Source organism: Nicotiana tabacum, chromosome 20 (genome assembly GCF_000715075.1).
Source record: "Nicotiana tabacum cultivar K326 chromosome 20, ASM71507v2, whole genome shotgun sequence".
NCBI classification, from domain to species: Eukaryota; Viridiplantae; Streptophyta; class Magnoliopsida; order Solanales; family Solanaceae; genus Nicotiana; species Nicotiana tabacum.
In genome coordinates, this window is record NC_134099.1 from 58,864,848 (window position 1) to 58,872,471 (window position 7,624).

Below are 7,624 nucleotides of genomic sequence, written 5' to 3' on the forward strand. Positions count from 1 at the left end.
ACATCACCATAAAGTGCCTAGCTTGTGAGGATATGTCATGTACCACCTTCTTTGCTTCAATAATGATTTATGTCCACCAGATCATGGAAGATTTGAAAGATCTGCAAAGGGGCCTTGCACCAAAGCCCGTGGCGAGGCCGAACGACGCCTCGCGGGCGCCAAAATTCAAAACTCTGAAACATTCATAGTTTGAGTCTGTATTTTCCTTGTCTTCAGAGTCTGTTGTCCTTCGGAGTTTGTATTTCCCTTTTTGGCATAAAGTTTGTAGTCTGTATCAAGTCTGTCAATTTCCTTTCAAAAATGTTTTGCCTTGTAATAAAACGTTTTGCTAGTAAAGGTTGAAAAATCCAAAAATGGTGTCTTTATTTTCCGCACTTGTGGCAGAACTACGCGCGGTCTGATTCATGCGGGGACGTGATACATAGGCAATCCACATAAGATTCGACCACCACTAAAAAGAAAAAGAGAAAAGGCAAAGTGAATAAAAGAAAGGAAAAGAAAGAAATCAAAAGAGAGATAAAGAAAGTTTCAGAAACACTTAAACAAGGCACAAACAAAGAAAGCCGGAATGACGCATGCAGTCAAAGTAAAGATATGTTAGAAATGGTTAAACTGCCTAGGAACATTGCATCCCCCAACGTGAAATTGCAATACGTGTTAAACTCTAACGCTAACAAGTTTGTTGTTTCTAGAGATTTCTAACTAGTTAGTTTGTTAGAACGTTCTGGAAGATTACCATTACCAAACAAGATCCAAAGGGCCCATACTAAAAAGCATGACTAGTTCAGACCAAAGTGTCGAGGATGAAAGGCCAGAGAGTCAAATGCTGAAGGAGGAAATGGATAAGATGAGATATGAGATGAAAGAAATGTAGTTGGCCTTAGCTAGGGTACAAAAAGTGCCTGACCCTCCCGTTACTCCCACTCTCCCACCAGGACATGCGCCGGAATACCCTCCCCCCGGCCCTTCGACAAGCTTCCCCAGTCACCAATACTATCAGGGAAGAAATGCCTATGATCCCCAAGCTTCACAACCCAATCAGAACCCTCCTCCACCAAATGTTCCTGTTTTCGTGGCACCCCCACCAGCCACGCTGCAAAGATTATCCAGTGAGCCATTGTTTCAGGCTCACGATAACCAATATTACCCCCCTAAACCAACCTTCAAAGAACCCGAGCCTCATACTTATAATACTCACTTCGAGATCCCGGTAGAGACTGAAAAGCCGGCTAAGAGCCTAGAGCAAGACAAAGTGCTTCGAAAGTTTAAAAGCCTGGAGCAATCCTTCAAGAATATCCACGGGTTAGGCAACCAAGTCAGTGTGGCCTACAAAGATTTGTGCCCATTCCCCGACATTCAATTGCCGGCTTTTAGCCAAAGTTTGATCTATACGAGGGGCACAGTGATCCAATGGCATATCTGCGAGGTTTTTGCAGTAAGATGAGAGGGGTCGGGGGAAAAGACGAGCTGTTGATAGCTCATTTTGGTCAAAGTCTATGCGGGTCTGCACTGGAATGGTACACAAGACAGGATCCTAACAGGTGGTACACCTGGGATGATTTGGAACAAGCCTTTGCAGGCCACTTCCAGTACAACCTTGAGATCGTCCCTGACCGTCTCACATTGCTGAAACTTGAGAAGAAGCCCGGGGAAAGCTTCCGAGAATTTGGGTTCCGCTGGAGAGAGTAGGCGGCAAGAGTTGATCCTCCGATGAGAGAGGGGGAAATGGTGGACTACTTTCTGTAGACTCTGGAGCCAACTTACTTCGGTCACCTAGTGACGTCAGTTGGAAAATCTTTCAACGAAGTAGTAAAAATGGGCGGTATGATTGAAGAGGGACTTAAGTCCAACAAAATCCTGATCTATTTGGCGATTAAAGCAGCCACTTAGGTCATCCAGAGCGGCACGGGAGGTGCGCTCAGAAAGAAGAAAAGGGAAGATGTCGCAACAGTTGAGGCAGGTACTTGGTCCAGATCCAGAGGTCCCCCCCCCTCACTACCAACCTAGACCCCATCACTCAAATTACCCATACATTCCATACAGCCCTCCACAGCCCTACTACCCACCACAAGAGCCACATTTCGCTGTCCATCACGCCCAAACTTATACCCAGCCCCCGGCTTGCCCGCAATGGCGTGCGCTGGCTCCCCAAAATACATATCCACCTCCACAAAACACATATCCACCTCTACAAAATACATATCCACCTCCACAAAACACATATCCACCACCAAGGGTCTACAGGAATCCTTCGGGACCAGGATTCCGTGGGAATTAGACTTTCAGGAATGAAAGGGTGCAGAGGCAGAGAACATTCACTCCGCTGGGAGAAACCTATACTACTCTGTTCCACAAATTGAGGCAGTTAGGCCTATGGAGTCCTGTGGAGCCCAAATTGCCAAATCCCCTTCCCAAAAATCTGGATCACTCGGTAAGCTGTGAATATTGTTTGGGGGATCCCGGGCATGATACTGAGAAGTGTTGGAAGTTGAAGACTGTCGTACAAGATCTTATTGACACAAATGGGATCAAGGTCAAGGAGCCAGAGGCACCTAACATCAATCAGAACCCGTTGCCGGCACACCGTGAAGCCCACATGATCGAACTAGTGCACGAAGGAGGGAAGCTCAAGAAGCCCTCACAAATGGTAATGATGATCCGTTCCAGTCCGAAAGAAAAGTTGATCAGTGGAAAAGCGGTAGTACAGTCGAAAAGGGTAGAAGGCAAGCCAGTGGTGGTGATGGGGAGAGTTCGTATGATGTTGCCAAGAATCCAGAGTCGGTCAAAGTAACGGTGCAAGGGATATTAAGCAAGCCAGTAGCCATGAAGGGGGCATGCATAGGACCAGTTGTTATCAGGCCAGTAATGCAGTTGCCGATAATCAGCGAGAAAGTTGTGCCATGGAGCTACAGTCAAGTAATGGTAATGCATAAGGAGAAGGAAGTTGTGGAGGAAATATGTGAGGCACAGGGGTTAACTCGTTCGGGAAGGTGTTTTGCTCCCACAGAGTTAAGAAGGGTCAATCCAGTAGCGACAAAGAATCCAGTTACCGAGGAAGAGGCAGAAGAATTTTTAAAGAAAATGAAGGTGCAAGATTACTCTATTGTGGAGCAGTTGAGGAAGACCCCGGCACAGATCTCATTGTTATCGTTGTTGATCCATTCAGATGAGCATCGCCATGTATTGATGAAAATTCTGAACGAAACCCATGTTCCGGATAAGATCTCTGTGAATCATCTGGAGAAAATAGCAAACAAGATTTTCGAGGTCAACAGGGTCACTTTTTCAGACGACGAGTTGCCAGTGGAGGGTACAGAACATAATAGAGCCCTTTATTTGACCGTAAAGTGCAAAGACTCGGTAGTCACTCGAGTACTGATTGATAATGGGTCCAGTGCCAATATTTGTCCTTTGGCCACATTGAACAAAGAGAAGGTCAATGGTGACAGGATTCACAAGAACAACATCTATGTTTGAGGGTTTGATGGTGGTGGTACAGACATAGTGGGTGGCATCATACTTGAATTAACAATTGGTCCAGTAGAGTTCACCATGGAGTTTCAAGTGTTAGACGTGGCAGTATCATATAATCTTCTGTTGGGGCGACCCTGGATCCACGCTGCCAAAGAAATGCCTTCTACATTACATCAGATGGTCAAATTCGAGTGGGATAGGCAAGAGATTGTAGTACATGGGGAAGACAATGCAAGCGCCGTAAGTAATGCCATTGTACCCTTCATAGAGACTGATGATGATAAGGGACCGTGGGTTTACCAGGTTTTCGATACGGTTTTAGTGGACATAGTTCCCGAAGGTAAAAGCATCCCACTTCCCAAAATAGCAGCTGCAACTGTCATGGTAGCCTCGGAGATGTTGAAGAACGGGTTTGTGCCAGGCAAAGGTTTAGGGGCTATCTTCAGGTTATTGTTCAGCCGGTTTCTTTGCCCAAAAATCTGGACACCTTTGGGTTGGGGTTCAAGCCTACAGTGGCAGATGTGAGACGGGCCCGCAAGTTGAAGAAAAGAGTCTGGGTCCTTCCCAAGCCAATCTCGCGCCTATCCAGATCATTTGTTAGAGCAGGTATCAGAAAGTTGTCGGTCCCGAAAGTTCTCGGACCACTGATTGGGCCAGATGGAGATTTGAATGAGGGCTTTGAAAGGCTGTTCGCCGATGTCAACATGATAGAAGCTGGAGAAGGGTCCAGTAGGTTAGATGTACAGTTTGTGGGGCCTAGGGCAAATATCAACAATTGGATGGCTACTCCCCTTCCTACCCGGAGGGAGTCTTGGTAGTGGGCTCTGATTTTTCTTTCTTGTTTTTTTGGATTATTCCAGGGTTGTAATCCAATTTTGTTTTGTATTCGGCAAAGTGTGAAACTCTGTTATCCCGTATTTTAGTAAAGTGAAAGCTTTTTTTTTCTTCTTATTTTGTTCTAATTTTGTTTTCTTCTTTTCTCTTTCTGAACAGTTCTCTTTATATTGGTTCTAATGACATGGCATGTACAACGGATCTTCAACCTAGTCAAAAAAATCAATCTGATTCCGAACTAAATGTACAAGAGGTCGATTATGATGATGAATCGGAATACGATGAGGATGAAGCCTTCGAAGAGATAAACAGAAAGTTAAGCCAGTTTGAAGAGAAATCCAAGCCCAACTTAAATGACACAGAAGCCATCAATTTTGGGGATGCAGATGATATCAGGGAAACTAAAATAAGCATCCACATTGCACCGAATATCAGGGAAGAACTAATCAAAGCACTTATTGAGTTCAAAGACGTTTTTGCATGGTCGTATGATGACATGCCGGGGTTAAGCACGGATTTAGTGGTTCACAAATTGCCCATTAACCCGGTATGCCCTCCCGTCAAGCAGAAATTGAGGAAGTTCAAAATAGACATGAGTGTGAAGATTAAAGAGGAAGTAACCAAGCAGCTGCAAGCAAAGGTTATTCGGGTCACTCGATATCCTGATTGGTTGGCTAATGTGGTGCCAGTGCCGAAGAAAGATGGGAAGATCAGGGTGTGTGTCGATTACCGCAATATGAACAGGGCAAGCCCAAAGGATAACTTTCCATTACCCAATATCCATATCTTGATCGATAATTGTGCCGTACGTGAGATCGAGTCTTTTGTGGATTGCTATGCTGGGTATCATCAGATTCTGATGGATGAAGAAAATGCGGAAAAGATGGCTTTCATTACGCCGTGGGGGACTTATTGCTACCGGGTAATGCCATTTGGTTTGAAGAATGCTAGGACAACGTACATGAGAGCAATGACTACTGTGTTTCATGACATGATACACAAAGAGATTTAGGGGTACGTGGACGATATGATCATAAAATCCAAGCATCAGGAAGACCACGTAGCAGACCTAAGGAAGTTTTTCCAAAGACTTCGAAGGTACGATATTAAGATCAACCCGGCCAAATGTGCATTTGGTGTTCCATCTGGAAAGCTATTGGGATTCATCGTTAGTCGGCGAGGCATTGAGTTGGACCCGTCAAAGATCAAATCCATCCAAGATTTGCCACCGCCGAAGAACAAGACAGAAGTAATGAGTCTGTTGGGAAGGTTGAATTATATCAGCAGGTTTATTGCTCAACTCACACCAACTTGTGAACCTATTTTTCGGCTACTGAAGAAAGATGTTGCGGTAGAATGGACGGCAGATGTCAGGAAGCATTTGACCAAATCAAAGGATATTTATCAAATCCACCTGTGTTGGTTCCACCTGAGCCGGGAAGACTGTTAATTCTTTATCTAACGGTCCTGGAGAATTCGTTTGGCTGCGTACTGGGGCAACACGACATTACAGGAAGGAAGGAGCAAGCCATCTATTATCTCAACAAGAAGTTTACAGGCTATGAGGTTAAGTACACTCAACTCGAGAAGACATGTTGCGCCCTAACTTGGGTGGCCCAGAAATTGAAGCACTATCTGTCATCATATACTACTTATCTCATTTCACGCTTGGATCCACTGAAGTATATTTTCCAGAAGCCTATGCCCACAGGGAGATTGGCGAAATGGCAGATATTACTCACAGAATTCAACATCGTCTATGTGATGAGGATGGCCATGAAGGCCCAAGCATTGGCTGATCACTTGGCCGAGAATCCTGTTGATGAAGAATACGATCCCTTGAGGACGTATTTTCCTGATGAAGAAGTGATGCATATAGATGAGTTGGAAATGACCAAGGAACCAGGATGGAAGATTTTTTTTTTTGATGGAGCCGCAAATCGAAGGGAGCTGGAATAGGAGCGGTACTTATTTCTGAAACAGGACATCATTATCCTGTTACGGCTCAGCTGCGTTTCTATTGTACCAACAACATGGCTGAGTATGAGGCATGCATTTTGGGTCTACGGCTAGCTGTAGACATGGATGTCCAGGACGTCTTGGTCTTGGGAGACTCGGACCTCCTAGTGCATCAGATTCAGGGTGAATGGGAAACAAGGGATTTGAAGCTCATACTATATCGACAATGTTTGCATGATCTGAGCAATCGATTTCGATCAGTGGAGTTCAGACACATCCCAAGAGTTCATAATGAGATTGTCGATGCTTTGGCCACCTTAGCATCAATGTTGCACCACCCAGACAAAATTCATGTTGACCCGTTGCATATTCAGGTTCGTGATCAGCATGCTTATTGCAACATGTTAGAGGAAGAGCTGGATGGAGAATCATGGTTCTATGATGTCAAGGAATACCTTAGGATGGGGATATACCTGGAGAAGGCCACTGGAGATCAAAAGAGAGCCATTCGGCGACTGGCAAATAGATTTGTCCTCAGTGGAGGAGTGTTGTACAAAAGAACACCAGATTTGGGATTGCTGAGATGTATAGATTCTAGTCAAGCCACGACATTTATGACAGAGGTACATGCTGGAGTTTGTGGGCCACATATGAGCGGATATGTATTGGCAAAGAAGATTCTTCGAGCAGGGTACTATTGGTTCACTATGGAGCGTGATTGTATCAGTTTCATGCGGAAATGCCATCAGTGTCAGATACACGGAGATCTGATTCATTCTCCGCCGACAGAATTGCATACAATGTCAGCACCATGGCCATTTGTTGCCTGGGGCATTGATATCATTGGACCAATTGAGCCAAAAACATCCAACGGGCATAGGTTCATCCTGGTAGCCATTGATTATTTCACCAAATGGGTTGAGGCCAAAACTTTCAAGTCTGTGACCAAGAAAGCAGTGGTCGATTTTGTTCACTCAAATGTCATCTGTCGATTTGGAATCCCAAAGGTGATCATCACGGATAATGGTGCTAATCTTAACAGCAATTTGATGAAAGAGGTATGTCAACAGTTTAAGATTACACACCGCAATTCCACCCCATATCGTCCCAAGGCGAATGGAGCAGTTGAGGCAGCCAACAAAAACATAAAGAAGATACTTCGGAAGATGGTAGAAGGTTCGAGGCAATGGCATGAAAAATTACCATTTGCATTGTTGGGTTATCGCACTACTGTCCGTACTTCAGTAGGGGCAACTCCTTATTTGTTGGTATATGGAACTGAAGCAGTAATACCGGCGAAAGTTGAAATCCCGTCCCTTCGGATTGTCGCTGAAGCTGAGATTGATGATGATGAGTG